At 46.0% G+C, this 27195-nt stretch overlaps 1 long non-coding RNA gene across 1 annotated transcript in view; it reads right to left on the bottom strand.

Annotated features, from left to right (window-relative positions):
- The window catches only part of LOC137503921 (uncharacterized), a 49964-nt gene that overhangs the window by 16476 nt on the left and 6293 nt on the right, over positions 1-27195 (bottom strand). Inside the window, exon 2 of the long non-coding RNA XR_011019378.1 lies at positions 21480-21588. This is a non-coding gene — a long non-coding RNA (uncharacterized lncRNA). The remainder of the gene's footprint in view (positions 1-21479; positions 21589-27195) is intronic.

Below are 27195 nucleotides of genomic sequence, written 5' to 3'. Positions count from 1 at the left end.
GGCCTTAAGGCCGTAGTTAAGTGGCTGTCAGACAACAAAATGGGCCAATGCCTATGTAATTTTTGTCTGATATCAGACCATTGATTGTTGTAATTGGTGATGAAGCGAATAGTCGTGTTCTCCGTTTTATTTCTAGGGCGCAATAAATCAGTTCTATTAGCCTCCCTAGCTCTCTTATATTTACGGGCTATTACCTTCCTGGGATATCCTCTATCTCGTAGACGCTGTGTTAAATCATGGGCTTGTTGTTGAAAGTCCTCATGCTCCGAACAATTCCTTCTCAATCGGAGAAATTGACCAGTTGGAAGGTTCATCTTTTGGTCCGGTTTGTGGCAACTTTGGAAGTGTAATAAGCAGAGGCGTAGCTAGGGTTTTCAGCGCCCGGGGACAAAGACTATTAATGCGCCCCCTAAGGTGAAGGGGTGTGGCCAAATATGGGCGTGGTTATGGGTGGAGCCAAATGTACATGGAGGTTAGCAGGCTCACGCTCACCCACCCTCCCTCAGTATGTACCTTCCAGCATGTTCCAAGACAAATTCAGCAATCATGAGCCCCCCCCATCAAGACAAATTCCGCAATCATGAGCAAACATGACCAACTCAGCAATCATGAGGCCCCCAACAAGACAAATTTAGCAATCATGAGGCCCCCAACAAGACAAATTCAGCAATCATGAGGCCCCTAACAAGACAAATTCAGCGATCTTGAGGCCCCCAACAAATCATGAGGCCCCCAACAAGACAAATTCAGTAACCATGAGGCCCCCAACAAGACAAATTCAGCAGTCATGAGGCACATAAATAGACAGCATTTCACATAAATAGGCAGAATGCCCCCTTAATATGGTAGACACCTCTCACCTGGCAGCAGTTTCCCAAAATACACTCAATCTGACAGCAGTGGTTCCCCAAAAATAGGTAGCTCCAGAATAAGTGGCCAGCAGTATAGATGTCCCCAGAACAGGTAGCCAGGGGTAGAGATGTCCACAGAACAGGTAGCCAGGGGTATATGTGCCCAGTATATGTAGGCAGGGGTATGTGTCCCCAGTATATGTAGCCAGAGGTATATGTGCCCAGTATATGTAGCCAGGGGTATATGTGCCCAGTATATATAGTCAGGGGTATATGTGCCCAGTATATATAGTCAGGGGTATATGTGCCCAGTATATGTAGTTAGGGGTATATGTGCCCAATATATTTAGGCAGGGGTATATGTGCCCAGAGTAGGTAGCCAGGGGTATATGCCCAGTATATGTAGTTAGGGGTATATGTGCCCAATATATGTAGGCAGGGGTATATGTGCCCAGAGTAGGTAGCCAGGGGTATATGTGCCCAGAGTAGGTAGCCAGGGGTATATGTGCCCAGAGTAGGTAGCCAGGGGTATATGTGCCCAGAGTAGGTAGCCAGGGGTATATGTGCCCAGAGTAGGTAGCCAGGGGTATATGTGGCCAGAGTAGGTAGCCAGGGGTATATGTCCAGTATATGTAGTTAGGGGTATATGTGCCCAATATATGTAGGCAGGGGTATATGTGCCCAGAGTAGGTAGCCAGGGTTATATGTGGCCAGAGTAGGTAGCCAGGGGTATATGCCCAGTATATGTAGTTAGGGGTATATGTGCCCAATATATGTAGGCAGGGGTATATGTGCCCAGAGTAGGTAGCCAGGGTTATATGTGGCCAAGTAGGTAGCCAGGGGTATATGTGCCCAGAGTAGGTAGCCAGGGGTATATGCCCAGTATATGTAGTTAGGGGTATATGTGCCCAATATATGTAGGCAGGGGTATATGTGCCCAGAGTAGGTAGCCAGGGTTATATGTGGCCAGAGTAAGTAGCCAGGGGTATATGTCCAGTATATGTAGTTAGGGGTATATGTGCCCAATATATGTAGGCAGGGGTATATGTGCCCAGAGTAGGTAGCCAGGGTTATATGTGGCCAGAGTAGGTAGCCAGGGGTATATGTGCCCAGAGTAGGTAGCCAGGGGTATATGCCCAGTATATGTAGTTAGGGGTATATGTGCCCAATATATGTAGGCAGGGGTATATGTGCCCAGAGTAGGTAGCCAGGGTTATATGTGGCCAGAGTAGGTAGCCAGGGGTATATGTCCAGTATATGTAGTTAGGGGTATATGTGCCCAATATATGTAGGCAGGGGTATATGTGCCCAGAGTAGGTAGCCAGGGTTATATGTGGCCAGAGTAGGTAGCCAGGGGTATATGCCCAGTATATGTAGTTAGGGGTATATGTGCCCAATATATGTAGGCAGGGGTATATGTGCCCAGAGTAGGTAGCCAGGGTTATATGTGGCCAGAGTAGGTAGCCAGGGGTATATGTGCCCAGAGTAGGTAGCCAGGGGTATATGCCCAGTATATGTAGTTAGGGGTATATGTGCCCAATATATGTAGGCAGGGGTATATTTGCCCAGAGTAGGTAGCCAGGGGTATATGTGCCCAGAGTAGGTAGCCAGGGATATATGTGCCCAGAGTAGGTAGCCAGGGGTATATGCCCAGTATATGTAGTTAGGGGTATATGTGCCCAATATATGTAGGCAGGGGTATATGTGCCCAGAGTAGGTAGCCAGGGTTATATGTGGCCAGAGTAGGTAGCCAGGGGTATATGTCCAGTATATGTAGTTAGGGGTATATGTGCCCAATATATGTAGGCAGGGGTATATGTGCCCAGAGTAGGTAGCCAGGGTTATATGTGGCCAGAGTAGGTAGCCAGGGGTATATGTGCCCAGAGTAGGTAGCCAGGGGTATATGCCCAGTATATGTAGTTAGGGGTATATGTGCCCAATATATGTAGGCAGGGGTATATGTGCCCAGAGTAGGTAGCCAGGGTTATATGTGCCCAGAGTAGGTAGCCAGGGGTATATGTCCAGTATATGTAGTTAGGGGTATATGTGCCCAATATATGTAGGCAGGGGTATATGTGCCCAGAGTAGGTAGCCAGGGTTATATGTGGCCAGAGTAGGTAGCCAGGGGTATATGCCCAGTATATGTAGTTAGGGGTATATGTGCCCAATATATGTAGGCAGGGGTATATGTGCCCAGAGTAGGTAGCCAGGGTTATATGTGCCCAGAGTAGGTAGCCAGGTTTATATGTGGCCAGAGTAGGTAGCCAGGGGTATATGTGCCCAGAGTAGGTAGCCAGGGGTATATGACCAGTATATGTAGTTAGGGGTATATGTGCCCAATATATGTAGGCAGGGGTATATGTGCCCAGAGTAGGTAGCCAGGGGTATATGTGCCCAGAGTAGGTAGCCAGGGGTATATGTGCCCAGAGTAGGTAGCCAGGGGTATATGTGCCCAGAGTAGGTAGCCAGAGGTATAGGTGCCCAGAGTAGGTAGCCAGGTGTCCCCCTCCCCAGCAGGAGGGGAGCAGCGCAGAGAAGAGGAAGAGCTGCTCTCCCTCCCTTGCTGTCCCCTCCAATGTCTGTCCGGTGGCTGGCAGCGGCGGGCGGAACTTACCTCCGTCTCGTCGCAGCGCCGGATGGATCTGCCACTACTCTGGTCTGGTCTAGACCAGAGCAGCGGCTGTGCACCCGAACTTCCGGCCGGCGCTGGAGCGAGACGGAGGTGAGTTCCGCCCGCCGCTGCCAGCCACCGGACAGACATTGGAGGGGACAGCGAGGGAGAGAGAGCACCTAAGGTGAGGGAAGGAGGGGGGAGATGGCCCCCCTTCCCCACCGTCCGCACAGCTCTCTTTCTTCTCTGCGCTGCTCCCCGCAAAAAAAAAAGAACAAACAAACAAAACCCGAAGCTCAGCTGGGCGCCCTTGGGGACCCGGCGCCCCGGGGCACTTGTCCTACCCCGACCCCCCCTAGCTCCGCGCCTGGTAATAAGCTATTGGTTGCTGTTGGTTTACGAAATAAATTGAAATGAATATGGTCGTCCTCCCCCATTGTTAATCGGAGGTCCAGGAAATCCACCTGTCGATCTGAAATATGAGATGTCAGATGAATATTTAAATTATTGTCATTAAGTAAAACGGAGAACACGACTATTCGCTTCATCACCAATTACTGTTAGAATTTGCTTCTATATCACCTTGCTTCGACACCAGTAACTTCTTACAGTTACGTCTCACAGACTGTGAGATCACTTGACTCTCCACACAGCAAGCAGGAGATAGACTTTCTCAGGCTTCTTCAATGTTTACGTTATTTATTCAAGTAACAGAAATACAGATAGATACAGTTTATCATCTCCTGGCAAAGCAGACTTCCATGTGGCGTTACAGCTGCGTGAGTACCTTCCTGCTGAAAGTACCCAGGTCTTCTTGTATCTACTCTATATTACATCTAGACTACCTATGTACAGCATACATTATATCAGATTACAGAAAGGAAGCACATACTTAGAGGTCCCAGTCAGCCTTGCGAGCTATTGCGAAAGTAAAGAGCAGAATGAGCTCCCATAGCTCCCTCAGCCTTTAATACTAACTAGGAAAGAGTTAAATATGACATCATCTTCGCCACCCCCTAGATCAGACTATTGGTGGACCCACTCGTGGTGTCATCATACACACCTACTTGATTAATAATCAATGAGGCTTCTGACCTATATGCAGAAATGTGGATATTTACATAACATGGCTGATGTTTATTGTTCTAGTGGCGGTACATGCCCAGGTCAGGGAGACCTGCGGCCTTGTACTAGAACAGCTTCTTGGTATGTTCTAGTTCTGCTGACAGAACTGCAGATTTTCTCTCTCAGAGAAAATCCCCTAAAGGGCCGATCTGCACTCCAAGCCTTTTTGACTAACTCAGTCCAAATAACTGAGGCCTACTTAAATTATAACAATCCCCCCTAAAAAGGCTTGATCCGCAGATCCCCACTTCTGAACCTAACCGTACTTGGTTTCTTTCCTTTATGTTTCACTTTTCGATGTTCGTGCTCACACAACTTCTCTGCTCTAGGCGGTTACCCCTGGAAGAGAGAGAGCAAGACCTCTTGGTCTTCCTGTAACCAGGCTCTCTGGGGAGGCCCTACTTCTAAATCCCTCTATACCACATGCTCAGCATTTGCGTCACTTACGTATCACTCACAAACTTGCATGACCACAGAAAAGTGAAACTCGTTTGTTTGTTACTCAATGGAGCAGTGCCAGGTGCCTTCTAAAAGAGCGCCTTTATACAATCAACTCTATCACCGGTACTACTAAACCTATACCCGTAACCCTGTATATCCCTTAATTTGAAAATATCGGTTCATGAGATTGTTTATGAGGCACCAATATCTGGACCAGATTAATTTGTTTTACGTAATTTTAACACGCAACCTCACCTGGATAATGATGCCTAACGTTGTCATCCCCATCCAGACGACCAGTGGGTGTAGAAAGAACTTTGGAACTGCAGAGGCCCAGTCCGAGTGTCCCTGGAACATCACCGGAACCTTTGTCCACCAGGTCAGACTGGCACTCACCTGCTCATTTTTGTGTTCTACCTCGTTAAGATCACCTGTATCATGGTGAAATCTTACCTCTAACTTAGTGTACTGTTTGTTTAACCTTTGTAACAAAATGTGGTCGTCTTGGATCAAACCCTGTTCCCCATCGTCCCATGTCATGTTCTCTTTCAGGATGGGAACTACCCGTGAAACTTTGCACTTTAGAGTTCTCTTAACACTTTGAGAAATAACGTCATCCAACCTGGATGACTGGATCCATATGGGATCTCCGCTCACCCAATATGTTCCCCTTGGAAACTCCCCCTTATCGGAACAATTATGAGAATATACCTTGAATGTATCCTTAGACACTATGTTAAAAAAACAAACCTTTCCTTCAGCCACCGGAACTATCGGTTGGGCTTCAGGGTGGATCTTTTGAATAGTAGCCTCGCATTCTGCGTTATTGAGCCCGCAGGCTTCTTCACTAAATTTGACTTGCCCCGGCCAACGCAGGTACTTCTGCAAGAATTGCCCGCATGAGGACAACTCTACTTGCTTCACCTCCCCGTCTAGCACCAAAAAAGGTTGACCTCTCAGGTCCTGGTGTGAGACACGGGTTGAGGTGAGAACTAAGGAAGTGGCGGTGCCTAAAGGAATGTTGCACCGTTTCCCTTTGTTCACCCAAACATCTCGAAGCTGCCATGCAAAAGATCCTTCTCCAGAAAAATCGATATACCTCCCCTTGTCCAATCTCAATTGGACAGGATCTTTAAGCATCTCCCTGACAAAATATGCCCCCAACTGTCCTGATTGGACCTCTTCCCCCCTTACGTCCTGAGGCACAATATGTACCTGAGGTCGGGAAGACTGTACTCTCTGCAATCTTTCAATTAAGAGTACCTCTTCACTTACCCGACTAGCATGAGGATAAGTGGCTGCATATGGACTGTGTAATATCGTCCCCTGTGGTGACCCGTGTGGTGTGAATGGGGTTCCCTGTGTTGGCTTTCCCTCCCCCGGGACTGCTCTCCCCACCCTCTTTGTCACCTGGAAATGTGGCTTGATCTCGATTTTTACTTCTTGTTTCGAGAACCACCCACCCTCGGCCTTCCAGCCTTTACGTGTGTATAGTTGGTTCAGAGGCGCTCTCTGTTGGTAGTTCCAGAGTGTGATGTTGTCCCCCGCGTCTCTCCGGCAGGAGAATTGACGCCTCCTGCTCGTTCCTCTCCAATCTGGAACCATCTCACTCTGCATAACCAAGACAAGGTACCCTTGAATCACACACTCCACCTTTTGCACGTACCCATTGTACTGCAATGTACCTTTTAACAAACCTTTGGATCGGTGCATCGATTCTGGGAGTGTGACATTCAATAGCAGGTTTACACTGCCGTTCACGTCACCCTTCCAGCACACCTGACCTTTCAGCCCTTTCAACCACATTGTGCCCTGAAATTTGTTTTCTCCTGGCACAAGTGCTCTTTTCCTCCGTCCCTGCATGGTCCATCTGTGCCAAGCGGAGGGAGGTGTGAAAGGATTAGTACCTTTGTCACCCAACATTAACATGCTTGGGCCTTGCATTCTCATTAACCCCTTATTATACATGAGAATGTCCTCTCTTCGTTCTCCTAGGACGGAATGGCAACCTAGGATCACCATCAGCACGGTACTCTTCATTATAAAAGCACCACCTTGGGAAAGAAAAACATTAGCAATTTGCACTATGCTTTGCTCAGTCAGTTTTTTCAGACGTTTTCCGATCTCAGGAATCTCGTGTTTTAGTCTCTTTCCAATTTCAGGAATCTCGTGTTTTAGTCTCTTTCCAATTTCAGGAATCTCGTGTTTCTCCAAACGTAGATTGGCATCTGGAACCTTTCGCTTATCCGACTGACATCTCCATCTTTGCTGCTAGCACTGCAGCTGTCTCGATTCCATATTGCCCAACTCCTGAAATCAAAATACAAACAAATCAATTCTTATTAATGATTTGGGATTTGCCCTGCGGCTTGTACTCTGTACACTTTAAATTGATCACTATATATCGTAATTGATCTCGTTGCTTTATGGTTCTCATGAACTCTGTTTACTCTTTTTGGTAGATTGGAGCTAAACTTCACCCCCCTACCTCAGTACTATCCTCAGTACTTACCTGTTTAAAATATGCTCCCGCGGACTTCACCTCTGGAAGCTCTCACCTCATTGCAGCTCACTCCACATCCCCCCCTATCTGTCCATGCGCGGCCGTCGCATGCACAGATTACGGATGCCACACCTGTTGCTGCTTTGCAGGTGAGCCTGCAATGCTCTTACTCATTTTCGCATTAACTTATCTAGAACTTCATCGCTATACCAGCTCTGCTAAAAGTTCTGTGTGTTGTACCCTCTGATCAATATTTGCCGTGCCACTAACTAAACTTACAAAAAAATGGCTGCCTCCCTGTAGGAAGGAGCACTTAACACTTAAACTACACAGGGTGCAGGGCTAAGCATATCAGCGTCACATGCCTGTATGCAGATCCCTGAATGCCCACGTGGCAGGTAGTCACATGGCAAACACCGTACTGGTACACTGTCACTCTGCACATGGCAATTCTTTCATTTGTATAATTGCCCCATGAACTGCTGTCAGTTCTTGTTCTATGTGCTACAATTGATCGGAGCTGGAAAAAACATATTTGACCAATCAGTGGACGAAAAAAACGCACACAAAAAACAGCCCCAGCCCAGCATAGACCTCTTAGTCAAGCACTGGCCCTGTCCACGACAAAAACCGGAAAAAAACGTTACCGCTCTGCAGCAGCGGCGACGGAAACCTGGATTGGTTAACTCCCTTTTTTCCAACTCCGGCACCCCCCTGATGCACTGTCCCCCCCTATACTCTATTGGGAACTCATGCTGCACCACCCATTAAGGTGCCCCACTTACAGGAATAATCCCGTAAGCAACTCAGTACAGACACTTTCCTGACCTGCACTGCTACGTGTGTCCCTGCACCTAGCTGGGACACACTTCCTATCCGTGCTCCTGCTAATCTTACAGTAATAGCTTGGTGCACATATCCTGGCATTCCTTTCCATGGACTCAGGGAAAAACTCTGGGGAAATACTTCGAGAACCGAGACACACAGTAGCATGTCTCTGTATTTCTACCCCCCTCCCTTTCAGCTGTTCTGCCCGGAGCCGCGAGCACAGCGTGACGTGGATCCCCCAGCCCCTCCTCCCCCCTGCCATGACGTGTGGGGGCCATGACTCTTGGGGGCGGGCCCTCTCCACTGCCGCCATTTTGAGTCCTGGACTGCCAGCTAAGATGGCTGCTCCCATAGCAGCCTCTCGATCCTATAAACCTTAGGAGAGAAAACAAACTCACACAGAACATACATTTTATGCACAATTACACAATCGATACACAGTGCACAAAGACCAGCCTCAGCATTCCGTCATGTCTCTGCTGTAATCCGAACTGCAATCAGGCATAAGGATCCCCAGAGACTAGGAATGTAGGAATCTTTCTCCCTCTTATCACGGCCATAACTGTTAACATCCCAGCTAGAACTTCTTCTGAGACATTTATCAGCCCTAGCTGACTAAACAACATTAGACATATGCTGACATTTAAAAGCCTTTAGGCAGCTCTGACTGGAACGAGATAAGCTTACTCATCTCACTACGCTTTCCACTATAGACAGAGAGGAAAAAAAACACACTGATCGGGCTCTGGAAAAACCGCCAGCTCACCGAAGAAAAAACTTACTTCTAAGTTTTACAACTGTCTCAACTCCCCTCCCCTGTCTACTCAGCTATCTCTCTCTCTCTTCTCCCTCCCATCCAGTACAAACAGACTGTAGCTTCGCTGTCAACACTCCTACGCAGGCAGCTTCTCTGAGAAAATGAAAGAGAGAAAAAAAACAAACAGCAGCAAATACCACCAGCAGAAAAAAACATGCCTGTGACAAATGTGGATGTAACCACATTCTAAACCGTAACATACAGTACAGAAACATTAAAACCCATACCATGTACGCTCTAGCAACACAGGAACATTGAATCCTAAAAAAAAATCAAAGCACATAAACTCTGAACACAGCACCACATATTTACCACGGAGCTGCTCCTAACCTCACCCCTCCCAACACGCACGGGAGAGATGAGAAACCCGCAGCCTCCACACTGCAATTAACACAGAATGTACACATTAACACATTATCCTCTCCTTGTTATAACACCAAATACAACACAGATAACGCCATATAACAACGTAAATCATACATGCCTGAGCCGCGGACTTCGTACGCCTGCCAATTCGACCAGCTTTTGGCAACTTCTCCACGAAACTGAGTGGATCCCTGGAACTCCTGAGCGTCATCTCTGTGTACCCACACTGGCTCAGCGGATCGATCTCCAGCGGCAGCTGCCAGCCGGCCTCGGAGCGTTCCAGTCACCTGCGGTCCGGTTTAGGCTATTGACTGCTGTGCACTTACAGTCAAAGTTTAACATCCAAGAGTTTCGCCGCTGATCCTCGAATTGCAGCCCGTGTGCTTGCTTGGCTCACGCAACGCACACTCCCCACACCACTTATCAGTCTCAGCTTGATAAGCTTTACAGTCCGCGTCTATTCCGCTTGTTTTGCTGTGGAATATCTTGAAAACTTCTTCGGCCCCGGCCCCTGTCTGCCTGTTTTGCTAGGCAGGGAAGGGTTTCAGCACCACTGTTAGAACCTGCTTCTATATCACCTTGCTTCGACATAAGTAACTTCTTACAGTTACGTCTCACAGACTGTGAGATCACTTGACTCTCCACACAGCAAGCAGGAGATAGACTTTCTCAGGCTTCTTCAATGTTTACGTTATTTATTCAAGTAACAGAAATACAGATAGATACAGTTTATCATCTCCTGGCAAAGCAGACTTCCATGTGGCGTTACAGCTGCGTGAGTACCTTCCTGCTGAAAGTACCCAGGTCTTCTTGTATCTACTCTATGTTACATCTAGACTACCTATGTACAGCATACATTATATCAGATTACAGAAAGGAAGCACATACTTAGAGGTCCCAGTCAGCCTTGCAAGCTATTGCGAAAGTAAAGAGCAGAATGAGCTCCCATAGCTCCCTCAGCCTTTAATACTGACTAGGAATGAGTTAAATATGACATCATCTTCGCCACCCCCTAGATCAGACTATTGGTGGACCCACTCGTGGTGTCATCATACACACCTACTTGATTATTAATCAATGAGGCTTCTGACCTATATGCAGAAATGTGGATATTTACATAACATGGCTGATGTTTATTGTTCTAGTGGCGGTACATGCCCAGGTCAGGGAGACCTGCGGCCTTGTACTAGAACAGCTTCTTGGTATGTTCTTGTTCTGCTGACAGAACTGCAGATTTTCTCTCTCAGAGAAAATCCCCTTAAAGGGCCGATCTGCACTCCAAGCCTTTTTGACTAACTCAGTCCAAATAACTGTTGTAATTGTTATAATTTAAGTAGGCCTCAATCAATGGTCTGATATCAGACAAAAATTACATAGGCATTGGCCCATTTTGTTGTCTGACAGCCACTTAACTACGGCCTTAAGGCCATTCCCCTCAATGAGCTGTAGAAGAGCCAAAAATATCAAGGACATAGTATGTAACAGCTTTTACCAAAGATCTACTCGATCTCTGGGTAGTGGTTTTAGACTTAAGGGCAGCCATCCATGTGGCAACTGCTCTGTCTGCCAATACATGTCCCCTACCTACTCAGTATCTAATGCCCTAGGAACAGAGACCTTCCAGCTTCATCAATATAATAACTGCAGGTCAAGTGGGGTAATTTACCTCCTGACCTGCCCTTGTAACAAGATGTATATAGGACAGACAAGTAACCAGCTTAGAAAGAGGGTGCAACAACACCTATCAAATATTTCATTAGCGAATAGGGACCACTTAAACCACAAAAAGCTTACAAGTGTTGCCTCACACTTCCTGTTCCATCATCAGGGGAGAATAGCAGGCTTACATGTGGCTGTCCTGGAAAGCATAAGGATCGGCTCCAGAGGGGGTGATGTGACCAAGCGTTTGCTTCAAAAAGAGCTAAGATGGATTTATCAAATGGGGAGCAGAGCCCCCAGAGGTCTAAATGAGGAATTCTCCTTGAAATCATTTCTTGGGTAAGTATATATCAAATATTGATTGTCTCTGTTGGGCATTGTTAGTATATGTACACCATGGATGTTGTATTTTGCACATCTTTAGTCACAATGGAGAACATGGCTCTGCGAGGGTGAGCGCAGATTACCATGAAGTATATATACATTGCTGATCTTCACATGTATGGGTCAATTTCTGCGAAGGTAAGCGCAGATCATTTATTTTGATGGGATTTTTCACTTTGCATGGGTGAGGTGTTGGTGGTCCTTGGTGAGTGGACTGCTTCCACCCTCATCACTTACACATGTGTGTGGTGGTATGTACACCATAGGTACATACACATGTAATCACATTAGATAGGTAGGCCTGGGACGATCCTAGGTAAGGGATCAAACAGACCTAATGAGATTTCACCATACTTTTCACATTTGGGGCTCGATTCACAAAGCGGTGATAACTCAGTTATCACGCCTAAAAGACTTTAGGCGTGATAACCTTTTCACCAGCAAAGTTATCACCGCTTTGTGCTCTAACTCGCGCGAAGTTTCCGCGCGTACGTGCGCGCGCAAAGTCCCATAGGGCTTAATGGGAGCTTCGCGCGAGTTTCTTCTTATCATGCCTAAACTGAGTTTAGGCGTGATAAAGGGGTTTTCACAGGCGTGCAAAGTGTTTGCACCGCTTTGTGAATCAAGCCCTTGGTGTTACATTTATTATCATCACTATTATGCCCATAATATATACATTTTGAAAAATCTTCCCCAAAGTGTTTGGCCCTTCTTTTTAGAGCCTATTTTAAGGATTTTTGAGGTAAATACCTTGTTTTTGACACAACTTTCTATCTAGATCCTTTGGAATCTAAGAAGCATGCTCACGGCCATCCCAACACACTATGGATTGATGATCACCATTGCTTGGACATCTATAGAAGAATACCTGGTGAACACTCCCCTGATCTGCGCTATATATTTTCTCTGCAATTTAGAATCTTTGAAGACATCATCATGTGACACTGTGAATAGTGCCTCTGATTTATGTAGTGAATGGACGCTGGAGTTATGTGCCCACTGCATATTTCTGTCATGTTCTTTATCTCCATCATTTTATATATATATTTTTTGATAGCATTTTCCCTTATCTTACAGTGGTAACAGTAATGTATTTCGTGTAAAATTATCTTGCCTTATGTATATAAATCCTTGTTCAAATTTAATATTATGACATACTGCATTGGCTTTTTTTGCATATTTTGTCAAAATGTTTTTTTAAATCATTGCTTGGGCTGTATGGACGCATTATTTACTTAATATGCCTCTAAATACCTGTTTTACGTAGTGAGGATCCTTCAGATAGGTTGCACAGGCGCATTGGGGAACATACAGTTCCGAATTGCGCTTTAGCAACAAGGGGACACGGATTTCCGTGTCTCCTACTTGATACCTATGACGTCGTACGCACACGGCGGTATCCCCGCCTTGTTGTGCGTTCCACCTCCATGATGGATGATACGCGCATGCGGCTTGTCCGCATGCGTCATGCCACCTCCCACCCACGTATAACATACACACAAGGCCTTACTTCCGCATATGCCGCGCCATTTCCCTGCCCATTAAAATTAGCCGCCCAATCAGCGGGCTGCTTTCTCCGCGATTTTTATCTCTTAAGTAATTGTCTACCCACAATGCACCGCTCCTAAGGAAGTGGTCTTTTTTGAACCACGCCACGTGTGGAGCGTCTTGTGTGCCTCCCTCCACCCTGACTTTATGGCTGCCTCTAACCACCACCCCGGGTCATGTATGTATACCCCGTTGTACACAGGTAACTCCTGATCTCTATATGCACTGTTACACATCATATATTTGCAAACTCTCATGGTTTATGAGCATATTGCTACACTTCAGCACCTTTCTGGTTTTTCCTTCACCTTTGTCATAATGGAGGTCTTTCATTGATGGTTTTTGTCACTCCCAGTTTTCAGAGTCCTTGCTCAGACCCGGGTCACATATACTCAATGGTGGGCTCAATCTTATGAGCCCATTTTGAGTTATTTTCTTGGTAGCCATAGGGGTTTACTTGTGATATAGGAGGTGAGGCATTTGTGATTTTCCTTCCACATAATATTGTATTGTGGTCATTTGCTAAGGATAGCATTTGTTTTAGATGTTTTTATAATGTTTATACAGAATGTTCAATAAAGCTTTGTTATACTCATAACTGGTGGTGCAGCATTTATGCAGGATTGCTTCTTGCTACTTTTTCCAGTATATATACTATAGCGCTCTCCAGCGCCACCCTTAAGTGCTGGACCAATGAAAAGTGGTGGAAATGTCAGCTGACCAGCGTGGTCAGCTGACCTTCTTCTGGCTGTCATATAAACTCTGCCTCTCAGCGCGCGCGCGCGTCATTCTGAACCTGGGTGGACTATCAGTCCCAGCCACACCAGTCACGCTTTGCAATGTTTCTGCTGGCCTGCACGCGGGGTGAGACGCACCGCTATCTGCACATGCGGTGGCCTCCCCGCGCCTGGTCAGACTGTCAGTAGCAGGCCTGTGCGCGCAAACCGCCGCGTCAGACGCGGCGGTTTCTCCGCGTTCCATTATGCCAGCCGCGGAAACAGCCGCCTCATCCTGCGTCCATGCGGCGACTTTTCCGCGTTTCTTCACACTAACACTTAAGGTGGCCACACACACACAATACAATAAAATGATCCGATTTTATGGTGATTCTATATAAAAGATCTGATTTCCCGAAAAAAGTTTTTTATTATTCGAACATGAAATCCAATCAGACTTGCTGTTTTTATTCGATAAAATTTGATTGGGAATGGTGGATTTTACTGATCAATTTTTATGAAAATTTAATGGTGTGTGGTAGATTGTCAGTTTACTAATATATACACCCGAGCAATGTTCTCAGAGTTTTCAATCATTTTTATCATAATTGAGGAAAAATTGAACACGTGGGGGGTAAATTGGTCAGATTTTTGAAATGTTACAATCAGTCAAAAAAATTGATTGCTATTCTTGAATTGAACAGATATTTAAAAAATTGTATGGTGTGTGGCCACCTTTACTCTCCAGAATACTAAAAAAACGTTTTGGTTTACGTTGCACTTTAATAAGGTATATAATACCTGATGGTTTGGCATTTCTGAGGAGTCAATTAAATACAATTTCTATCATTTACATCAAAAGTTCTGTATTGTTTGAGTTGTACTAATGTCTTACACTACGTCCTAGCCCAGGACCAAGAAGTTGCCTGAAGGCCGAGAGCAGTCATTCATGTACCCCTGAGCAAGTGTTGAAACATATAGTAGGTAAGCAATAAACAGAACCATGGCTACCGTGAGGAGCCACCTTTTAGTCCTCCCAGTCTCCCAACCCCTCCTGTCAATACTTGAGATTCAATTTAGTTATCAAACATGAGTGTCAATGTAAACGCACTGAAGTATCAGGATTTCTCTCTAGCACCAATAGTAAGCCATGGAGCAAACCCAGTCTGGTGAATTCAGCTGCTAGGCTACAGATGCATGAGCAGAATTAAGTGCTTTAACTCAAGAAATTTAAAAGCTTGTTAATAGTTTAATTTATTATTTAAACTCATTTAAAATGTGTGTGTGTTGTAAATGAAACACATGTTCACAAAGTAGCTCTTTATTACAATCTGTTAATCTCACTTGTGCTGCCCAGGCCTAAAGCTAGGTACATGTTTTATATATGGTAGCACTTCAACAATGAGAGCTGTATAGTTATTATGCTCAGCTCCAGGCTGCTTTATAAAGAGTATATGAGATGGAAGTCCCTCAGTCAGGCTAATAATCATCATATTAGAAGCTCATAAGGCAAATACACTTAGCAAAATTCAAAGAGACCTGGCCTCAAAACTCACCTGCAGCGAACACAACATCCCAAAATAAATGAGATTGTGGTGCCATATATCTAACAGGCATGTGAGTTAAGCCCCTCCTCCAGCGTTAAGGCTAGCCTAGAGGGGTCTCTGCGCTAACGGTGGATGCATTCGCATCCTACACATACAATCATTGGGGTCGGTGGTCCTGCCTCCAAGACCATCAGTTCCAGTCAACGAGCAGAGCGGCAGTGATCGGCGGGTGTATTTGCAGGCAGCACTCCATTTAGTTGGCCGTTCTTGTGACTGGAGGCTGAAGGATCCCCAGGGTGCCTGCACAGGAATCTGAAGTCAGTTGGAGCTCCGCCACCCTGTTGCTTCTCCACCAGGCCCGGAATGGCACCGGCACAGGAGGCTTAAGGGTCCACAGCGTGTCCAAGTGTGACCTCCTCGGCTCCTCCGCCGCTGAGATCCAAAGTCTGTCCAGAGCTCTGCCGTCCTGTTGCTTCTCCCACAGGCCACGAATTGCTTCATGCCTTCCCTCTCCTCGCAGCCACATTGGGTCACTGCAGGAAGGATGATTAAACCATCTGGAAACGATCGTGCTGTAAGGTACTGTGACACACATGGCTTCATTTTCTGTTGGCCATGCACCACACCTGCACTAAGCACCGTACATTCGGACTGTTATGACCCCCCCCCCCCCCCAGTCTTGGAGGAGAAAAAGTGCGTCTTAGAGTTCGAAAAATACAGTAGGCATAGGGTGAGAGAAGTCCATCTCTACAGAGCAGGCCAGCAGTGTCAGGGGACATGTATACACATGTATACACATGTATACACATATCTAGCTGAATCTATTAGGAACCATTTTAAATCTAAACTGTGTATGTATCGTTAGATTGGTACATTATATGTAGATCACTATACAACCCTCCCAAATAGAGTTGTCACAAACCTCCGATTCCGCTAACCTTGAGCTCGAACATGTGAAAAAAGTTCACGAACATGCAAACTTTTCGAACCACCATAGACTTCAATGGGCAGGCGAACTTTCAAAACTACAAACACTATTTGTGGCCACTAAAGTGATGGAAAAGATGTTTCAAGGGGTCTAACACCTGGAGGGGGGCATGGTGGAGTAGGATACACGCCAAAAGTCCCGGGGAAAAATCCGGATTTGACGCACAGCAGGGTTTAAGGGAAGAAATCACATTTTATTGCTAAATTGGAGTCCTAAAGTGCTTTAAAACATCTTGCATGTGTATATATCAATCAGGTAGTGTAATTAATGTACTGCTTTACACTGACAGACTAAACTCACTGTGTAATGCACCGCAAAAAGCTGTTTGTATAGTGACGGCCGTGCTGGACTGGTGCGTGTGATGGCGAGAGTACAGGAGATGGTGGTTTTCAAGCCCATATGGTCGGGCTGAGGTAGCTGAATGACAGAACAACAGTGAATGAGTGACCAGCTAATCGAATTTGGTCTATCCACAATGAAGCAACAACCTTATTATCTATCTTCTTGGGTCAGGTGTGCCCCCCAACCCCAACACACTCATTTAGCCAGTCATTGCTTCATTGTGATACGCAAGCCCCTTCAGCGCGGCAAAGTAACGATCATGAAGAGGAATTTACACATGTACATGCCTTTTGTTTTGTTGTTGCAGCCGCAGTGCTGCCAGCAAAATTAGGCAGGCATGTACACACACCAGAAAAATTATTATAGCGGCCGCTGCAAGCAGCGGCCTTAAAAATTCAGGAATCCACCTGGAGTCCTGGACCCTGTTGGTGGTGGCGGAGAGAGATGCTGTGTGGGGAGTGGACCGACTTAGTCTTGAGGCAGGCAGTCACACGGTGTGCAGGCAGAGATGCTGTTTGTGGGGACTGTCTTCGGGCAGGCCTGACTGTGCTTTGCAGACCAGGCATCTGTGGTCAGATGGACCCTTGACCCAATGCTGTGTGCCAGAGATGACACCACTTGCCTTTCAACATCACGGTACAGTTTGGGTATCGCCTTTTTTGAGAAATAATTGCGTGATGGTATCTTACACTGTGGTGTGTGGCTTTGCTTTTGTGTGCTGCTTTTCCTCAGGTGGTCATCCCATTGCAGTTTGTGCTTTGTAATCATGTGCCTTCGTAAGGTAGTTGGCCCTACGCGGGTCTTGGTCTTTCCTCGGCTCAATTTTTGGTGGCAGAGAGTACAGATGGCATTGCTCTCATCTGAGGCAGACACACATCAAATTTCTACACCGCTGAGCCCTGGAATGATGGCACTTTGGTGATGGCTGCCGACGGAGTGTTAAGTGGAGTGCCAGAATCAAAGCAGGAGGAGGAAGATATGTCACGCTTCCGTGCGGAAGCTGAGGAAGAAGAGGTGTTCTGTGTTAAATAGTCAACTACGTCCTGACAATATTGGGGGTTGATGGCACATGTCTTCTTCTGAACACTGTACTTTGGTCGTTGGCTGCACAAAATCACGACATCATGGTATATAAAACTGCGTGCAGGGAAAGGTATGCGCGGACAGTGAAAGGTATGCACGGACTGGTATTACAAATGTGCAGCTGTCACACACACAGGTGCAGTGAACAGTTATGCAGTGACTGCTGGTATATAACACTGCATGTTGTCACACAGGTGCAGTGAACATGAACAGGTATGCACGGTCAGACTGGTATTACAAATGTGCAGCTGTCACACACACAGGTGCAGTGAACAGTTATGCAGTGACTGCTGATATATAACACTGCGTGCTGTCATGCAGGTGCAGTGAACATGAACAGGTATGCACGGTCGGACTGGTATTACAAATGTGCAGCTGTCACACACAGGTGCAGTGAAAGGTAGGCATTGAATGTGCCGGGCCTTGCACAGTATAGCGATTAGCAAGGGTCAGCTGCGACACACAGGGCTGTATAATGCAGTGTCAGTGGCACACACACACAAAAAAAGACTCCACAAGAACATTAGCTCTGCAAAGAGCTCTTTTTGTGGTGGTTTTCAACAACAAATATCAGCTAGGAGCAAGCTACAAGAGCCTAACTCAGCTTTCCCTATCTCTGCAGCAGGTTCCTCTCCCTTCTCTCACTACTGCAGCAACACCGAGTGAGATAATGGCCAACACAGCTGCCTTATATAAAGGGGGGGGGCTCCAGGAGGGAGTGCGGCCTGATTGACTGTCATGTGTCTGCTGACTGTGATGTATAGGGTCATAGTTTAGCCCAATGATGTAGTATAGGGGCGGGTTGAAAAAGTTCGCGTTTTGATGCCAACGCGAACCACCGATGTTTGCGCGAATAAGTTTGCGGCCGAACCGTTCGGGACAACTCTACTCCCAAATTATCTAGACAACAATGATAAAGTCGGAGGTCCACTGGTTTCCCATAAGTGGGATGAAGCAAGGAACTAAGTCAAGCTTAGGTCAACTAAACTGGAATTCTTGAGGATGTCCAAAAGAGGCCAAAATTGCCTTTTCCGTTTTCACTGTGAAATACATTGTCATTTTTAATATGGAAGGCATCACTGCTAGCACAAGCCCAATACTTACTGATAGGTACTCTTTGTTCCAGGACTGAAATAAATATCTGTCAAGTAATCCTACAGATAAATAGACTGCTCAGTGGGCTGATACATTTTCTGTAAATAATAACCTGTATTAGCCCTACAAATCAACTTCTTGATAAAAATTAAATAAATCACATCAGTGATAAGACATTTAATTTAACACCTACAGACTAAATGTGTTCACAGGCAATAAATTAAACAACACCATAACAGAAACTGTCTCATGACCACAGTAAATATGACTCCACCAACATTTCCTTTCATGTTAGACTCTCTTTAATATTCATGAGTATTTGCCGTTGTTCTAGCAAAATTTAGCATATTTATGATACCATGTCTATGGGCAATGTCGTATGGTTGCTTTTACAGCTATATTTTATATAACTGGAAGCCCAGTTTTGCAGGTTTTACACTTTATGATAGGAACAGAAAAGGTTGAGTGTGGGATATTGCAGAATACAAGAGATCTGCCTGAAGGACTATTAATAATTTGAATGCAGTGATGCAATCGCCAGTGGGAGAGCAACAAAAATGTAACTTTCCACTGCTAGCATAGCATATCTAGTAATGTGCTGCCCCATCACTAACTAAAGTGATGCTGGCAACCAGCCACTAGTAACTAAGCAGCGAGTGTACTGTCTGTCTACATGTCCAACAATGCTAAGCTGACCATCAGTGATGAGAAAAAATGCCCATATTCTGTTCGCATTAATTTTCACAAAAATAATGTAAATTTGAGTTTTGAGCAAAAATGCCATTGAAAATCAGTTTGTAATATGTTTGCGCTAAAATAAATGATTTTCATTATTTTACCCGGTTAAATTGGCAGTGGCTGAATAGTGTAATGGTTGAGGGCTCTGCCTCTGACACAGGAGACCTGGGTTCAAATCTCGGCTCTGCCTGTTCAGTAAGCCAGCACCTATTTCAGTAATGAGTTTCTTGGGCAAGTCTCCTTAACACTGCTACTGCCTACTGAGTGCGCTCTAGTGGCTGCCTCGCAAGAGCTTTGAGTCCGACAGGAGAAAGGCGCTATACAAATACTGCAATTATAAATTACTGATTTTTTACATTTACATCAATTTTTGCATCAGAAAGAAATATTTGTTTCCTTTGACCATACTGTAGAACTACAATATATTTTCGCAAATATTTTCTCGAAATCAAAAATAGCTGTTTCGATGCAAAAATGACTTTGGCAAAAATCTGCACGTAACACTGCTGACCATAAACGTTCATTCAAGAAGTGCCCTGCTAAATACTGTATTGCCACTTGCCAGCTTGGAAACTGCCTTTGTACTATTAGCCTTGAAGCAGAACTAAAAAAAAATCTCACAAACTAACAGTGTAAATAGCAGACCATTCACACTATTCAACATTTTTATTGATCTTTGAAACTAAGCCTAAACTGCTCAGTTCCTGGTACATCATGTATAGAATTGACATCTGATATTAATTGTCTACCAGCCTGCCCAAGTACATTTTGTACTGCAACAGCAGTAAGCAGTTGAGAGAGTTTGAGAGGCATTTCACTGCCTAACATCTGCCCGTGGAAAAGAGGCCTAAGTCTCCCTCCATAATGACTCCATCTGTATATCATCTCATCTTTGGGGAGATGGCCCACACATGATTAGCTGGCACATTATGGATGATTGTGCAGAACTTTGTACTGTACCCCAACCAGTACTGGAGATGAAAATGGAGATTCCCTCACACAATGGACATTATGTGTGTAATTGCCTGATTTTGTGTCGTCTATCAATGGGTGATGCTCTAAGGGAACAGTTCCCATCAGAATGTTACAATGATTTTCTAACAATGTGATATAGGAATATATTACATTTGCATGTGTATTGTGAAGCCATTTAAAGGGTGAACAAGCTTTGAGAAAGGAGCTATAGTTTCTTCTTAACATTGCTGAATGTACCGCCTTAATTAAAAAGCTACTGTTTTTACATGGTGCAAGCATGAATACTTCTTATAATATAAGCCTATGGAATAAGAGGCACTATGATGTAGGCACATGGGATGAGAAGACTGTTATGGGGAAATGTAGTCAGGGGTTCATGGAATAGAGGAATTACAATCCAGAAAGAGAATGAGGGACATTTAATGAGGGCACTTTAAGGCCTCTTGCACACTGCAAGCAATTCAGATTCCGATTCCGCTTTTTAATCTGTTTTTACTTCCGATTCAGATTCAGATTTGCAGTTTGCTCCTTGCACACTGCAAATCTGAATCTGAATCGGAGGTAAAAACTGATTAAAAAGCGGAATCTGAATCGGAATCGCTTGCAGTGTGCAAGAGGCCTAATGGAGACTCACGAAGGGCATTGGAATAGAGGAACAAGTAACTGACTGCAGTTGTAATGCAAGTTAATTTTATGGTTTGCACAGTAATTGGAGGCGCATGTTATTGGCTGCACTACCGGAACGGAACTTAACACAGGAAGATGCACAAGCCATGGGTCGATTAAAATGGAAAAAAAAGTTAAGCCACACCTCACAGCCGCACATTCCTTATGACCACACCCACAACTTTCCTTAACATACCTCCTGTCTGGCCTCAGCTATGATGCAGGGGATGATTTTGACGTGCGGGATGCATTCTGCCTGGAGTACCAACAAGCTTTAGTCCTTAGTAGATTTCAGAAAGTGCCCCCTAGAGGTAAGATACTTTTTGTAAGGATGAGTGAAAATGATCTTGCAAAAAAGTCAGATCGTCTCGGAGTGTGCAGGGGCTCTGTATCCTGCAGGGGTTTACTTACCTAAGCCACCACCTCTCCTTTCATATTTTTCCTTCTTCTAAACCAGAACTTCTGCACAGAAGGTGAAAGTGTATGAAGATGTAGCGCGACATCGAGCGTATCGGAAGGGAGGCGGTGGCTTAGTTGATTTAACACAACAGCCCACGCCCTGCCTTCCCCTTCTCCCTGCACACTCCAGGATGACCTGCCTTTTCATGAGTATATTGTTGCTCATGCCTATTCTATAGCCTCACAAAATAAAACAATAATTGATTATTTTCATTTAATTCAACAAAACAAAACTTTATTTATTTTATACATTAGATAACACAATCAGAAATCAAATCCAGTGAAACATGTATTAGATTTAGAGTCCTCCAACTTGGATTTTAGGGCCTGTTTCCACTATCGCGAATCCGCATGCGTTGCCCGCATGTGGATTCGCACAGTCAGTACAAGTGGATGGGACTGTTTCCACTTGTGCGTTTCCCCGCACGTTTTTCTGTGCAGAAAAAATCTGCATGGTAGGGCCCTCAGAATTCGCCTGCGTGTGGAATGCAGGCAAATCGCACGCAATGTATTTAATAGGGAAATCGCATGCGTTTTCCCCATGCGTTTTTTGCCGCGATTTCGCATAGGTATTAATGTTAATTTACACAGGCAGTGACATGCTTAAATTCGCATACAGCCTTACCTATGCGAAAACGCATGCGAAATCGCGGCAAAAAACGCATGCGGAATCGCACCCGCATGCGATTTGCCTGCGGTGATTCGCCGGCGATTCCGCAACGCTATAGTGGAAACGGGCCCTTAATAAATCAGTGACACTGAAAACTCCAATATGTATACAGTACATTTAACTCTTTTATTATCTTTATTTGCTATTTGCTGCTGCATGAAGAAAATGTATTTTTCTCTCACAATTTTAATCTTATAGCTACTAAAAGAGACGGTGGCCAGAGTTTGCCCCAGTATAAATTATTCCATTCAATATCCCCTTGTGTGCTAATCTACTGAGCTGCTACTGACTGTTGATCTTGAGCACAGGGGTCAGATAGAGGTTCCTAGTTGTTCTGGGGAATATTCCTTTATTTGACTCCAACGGCATGTCACAGTTTGTTTGCTAGCAGCAGCTGGACTTTGACCCTGGTGTTAAACCAAAATGCTAAGGTTTGTACACTTATTATGGAGTACGTAGCTCCAGATACTTGGCACAATAGAAGTGAAATTACAATCTTAACTGTTTCCTAAGTCTGAAATGTTATGGATCAGATTTAGCTGTAAATAGCAATTTTGAAAATAGAAGTATAGTCTGTGGAAAACAAGCAGAGCAATAGACGTAAGGCAAAACTTTGAATGCAACTTGAAAATAGACAGGAACGTTTTGAACACAAAACGCATCAGAAATACAACAGATTATAATGTTTAACAAGCCGGCTCTCACTTTCTATTTTCTAACTTTGGAAATTGCAACAGATTGTTATTATATCACCACAATGGAATGATACAGCCTGCAGTGCCAGATTTAACATAGCATTTTCCTTAAAGAGGCAACTGAATGGTAAAGCCAAGAGATTTGATTGGCTCATAGTCTTCATTTGCTTCTAATAATGCAACTCTAAATAGCTCTGACAAAGAAGCAGTTTTTTGAAGGACTTTTATTCCCCTCATCAGTTTGCTGTGTAAATCATGTGCCAGAAAAAAATGGAACAGTGTTGGAAAGTCAAATAGGTAATTTACGCCCAGTAATAGCCGAGACCTAACATTCTGATATAAAGATTGACAATTATGTGGAGTGCTATCCTCCCCGATGAAGAGAGCCATGCATTAGTCCATCATGGGATCTAAAATGAAATGTCTTTTTATGAAAGGTTGCATTAATCCAGCCGTGCGGTCAGATCTCACAGACTGCCTCGGCGCACAGCACTCTCCACAGGAAGACAGCTTTTCATTAAAAAGAGTGGAGACAGCGATCTGGAAAGATTAACTGTCTGCTACTCTTGGACATTTACTGTATGTGTACCGTACTTGACATTTTATGTTTTGATAAACATGCAAACATGGGGCCGTATGGGACTGCGAGACACACTTCATTCAAGAGATTCAGCAGGACATATGAATGGTCACATTTATTATTAATGATCTGGTATGTGAAGTAAAAAGTAGTATTGTCATTCTTCTAGGACCTAGCACGCCACACTAATATGCGGAAGTGACATCACTTCCGCATATAGAGCGGGTGCGTCCAGCGCCCTCTTACTGGTCGGGTCGCCCGCTGATTGAGGTCTGAAGCTGCGGCAAGGTGAGGGGGGAGCGGCGGCAGCGGCTAGAGGGGAGGGGAGCGCTCCTGTCACTAACTACCTAAACGGGGACCCTATACCCCCTGGCTACCTAGACTGGGCACATATACCCCCTGGCTACCTAGACTGGGCACATATACCCCCTGGCTACCTAGACTGGGCACATATACCCCCTGGCTACCTATGCTGGGCACATATACCCCCTGGCTACCTATGCTGGGCACATATACCCCCTGGCTACCTATGCTGGGCACATATACCCCCTGGCTACCTATGCTGGGCACATATACCCCCTGGCTACCTATGCTGGGCACATATACCCCCTGGCTACCTATGCTGGGCACATATACCCCCTGGCTACCTATGCTGGGCACATATACCCCCTGGCTACCTATGCTGGGCACATATGCCCCCTGGCTACCTATGCTGGGCACATATGCCCCCTGGCTACCTATGCTGGGCACATATGCCCCTTGGCTACCTATGCTGGGCACATATGCCCCCTGGCTACCTATGCTGGGCACATATACCCCTGCCTTTATATGCTGGGACATATACCCCTGCCTTCATATGCTGGGACATATACCCCTGCCTTCATATGCTGGGACATATACACCTGCCTACATATACTGGGACATATACACCTGCCTACATATACTGGGGACATATATCCCTGGCTATATATTCTGGGGACACTGGCTGTTTGTCATTATGTGCATTTACTGGTGAAAATCTGTCTCTTATTATGTGCATTTGCTGGTGAAAAGCTGTCTCTTATGTGCATTTGCTGGTGAAAAGCTGTCTCTTATGTGCATTTGCTGGAGAAAAGCTGTTTCTTATTATGTGCATTTGCTGGTGAAAAGCTGTCTCTTGTTATGTGCATTTACTGGTAAAAAGCTGTCTCTTGTTATGTGCATTTACTGGTGAAAAGCGGTCTCTTGTTATGTGCATTTACTGGTGAAAAGCTGTCTCTTGCTATGTGCATTTACATGGGGAAAAGCTGTCTCTTATGTGCATTTAGTGGGGAAATTTTGTCAGTAAAAATAATCTTTTGTCAGTAAATTTTTAGGTATTTGTCAGTAAAAAATAACGTGAAAGAGTGGCAACACTGGCAGGCTGTGTGGCGCAACAGGAAAGATACAGGCAGCCCACCTTGGGCTTGGCAGGGGGGAGGAGCCGACGTCAGCGAGCGAGCGTAGGGTGGCCGCAGGCAGCCATAAATACGCAGTGTGTGACTGCGTCGCACTCGCAGAGCCTCTCAGCCTGAGTCAGTCCAGAGACTAGCAGACTCGCAGGAAGCCAAAGCCAGCCAGGAGCAAGCCCATGGAAGAGGGGTAGGAATGGGGTATCACATGCATGCGTAAAGAGGTGGAAGGTGTGGGTGTGATTAGGCAGGACATGGGTGTGGTTATGTGGTTGGGCGCGGTTAATTTAACCACTCCCATAGGCGCCAGAGAAAATCTTGCACCCAGGTGCAAGGCACCCCAGGCTCACCCTTGGACAGTGGATCACCTTTCTGCCACCCAGGGGGACAGCCATGTCAAACGGCTGTCCCCAGTACAGCAATGCCTTAGATCGCAGTGCTGTACAGTGTTATTAGACGGCCGTTTTGCCGTTTAACAGTCCTTAGCGGCGATCGCCGCTGGGAGGCGGCAATGCGCACACATCGCGATCCCCTGCAATCTCAGCCCCTAGCACTTCACGCTAAGTGGTCCTGGGGCTGCCGCTCTGCTCACGACGAGCCAGTTAAATGCGCCTCTTACGACTCTTTTGTATTGACCTGAGGAAGCAGGCCAGCACCCGTGAGACGCGTTGTCTTATACATACATGGATAAAATATATACTTACCTTGTGGTTTGTCCTTAAAGAGTAACAAAAGGCAACAAAAGCAAATTTAAGTCTCTGTTCCCCTGTGATAAATAGACAGACAGACAAAAAAGACAATAGTGAAGTTAAAAATCTTTCTTACTTTTTTGTGGGCTGAATAGGAATCCTCTTTTACCCCATGCTCCTAAGGAGGCCGCAGGCCGCATATGAGAAGCTGCAGAGCATGCTGGGAGGGGTTTTTTTCTCCCTACTGCCCTCCCTGGTTCTCCCCCTCATTTCCCTATCCCTCCCTAATTATTTACTGCAGCCCGATTGGCTGCTTCTTCTATCCCTCCTGGCTCCGCTGACAGAGCTATGAGGTACTGGCCCCCCCGCTGACACCTGCAATGTCCGCCAGCACACGCCCCCCCCCCCCCGCTGACACCCGCAATGTCCGCCGACACACATACCCCTCCCCCACTGACACCCGCGATGTCCGCCGGCACCTCACCCGCCGACACCCGCGATATCCGCCGGCACCCCCCCCCCCTCGCTGACACCCGTGATGTCCGCCAGCACCGCCCCCCTGCTGGCACCCGCGGCGATGTCCACCGGCACCTAACCCCCCCCCGTGCTGACACCCGCGATGTCCGCCGGCACTTCCAACGCCCCCCCCCCCCCCCCCCCCCCCGCTGACAGCCGCGATGGATGGATGTACCACAGCCCAAAAACAAAAGGACAGCTTTGCTCGGCAACCACCAGCAAGATGTAATTGGCAGAGAATGTGTTCAGAAGGCATACAGGCATGCTGGGCTATGTAGTCCCCCAGATGTGCAGTGTACACCCCATACCTATCAACGTGACTGCAGCTTTGCATGGCAACCACCAGCCAGACCTGGGCACATAACAGGCGGAGAATGTGTTCCCCGCATGCTCAAGAGGCATACAGGCACGCTGGGCCATCCCCCAGATGTGCAGTATAAATCCAATACTCCTCAACGTGACTGCTGCTTTGCATGGCAACCACCAGCCACATCTGCACATGGATGGGCCCATAGGCACCTGCCTGGCTCTAGGGGAGCTACCTGAGCATGCTGGGCCATGTAGTCCCCCGGATGTGCAGAGTACACCTGTGATGTCCTAATGGACACTATGATGTTTGGGTGACTGGTGGGAGTGTCTGAGGGCTGGGAGTTGGGAGGGATAATGAATACTAAATCAGGAAGCAGGGTAAGGGAGGATATTACATCAGGATTGGCTTCAGACAAGACAGTCACAGATGGAACCTGCCAGGAACTGTCAGGAGCATAAATCTCTGCCAATACTAGATAAAAATTATCTGAAATCTAAACGTGGACAGTGAAATGCATAGGTGATGTAAGTACAGCCAATATTTAGCTACTGATATATGTGTTT

The sequence above is a fragment of the Hyperolius riggenbachi genome, chromosome 4, assembly GCF_040937935.1.
Source record: "Hyperolius riggenbachi isolate aHypRig1 chromosome 4, aHypRig1.pri, whole genome shotgun sequence".
Lineage (NCBI taxonomy): Eukaryota > Metazoa > Chordata > Amphibia > Anura > Hyperoliidae > Hyperolius > Hyperolius riggenbachi.
Note: the sequence above shows the minus strand (reverse complement) of the source record. Positions and strands in the feature narration are given on the sequence as shown.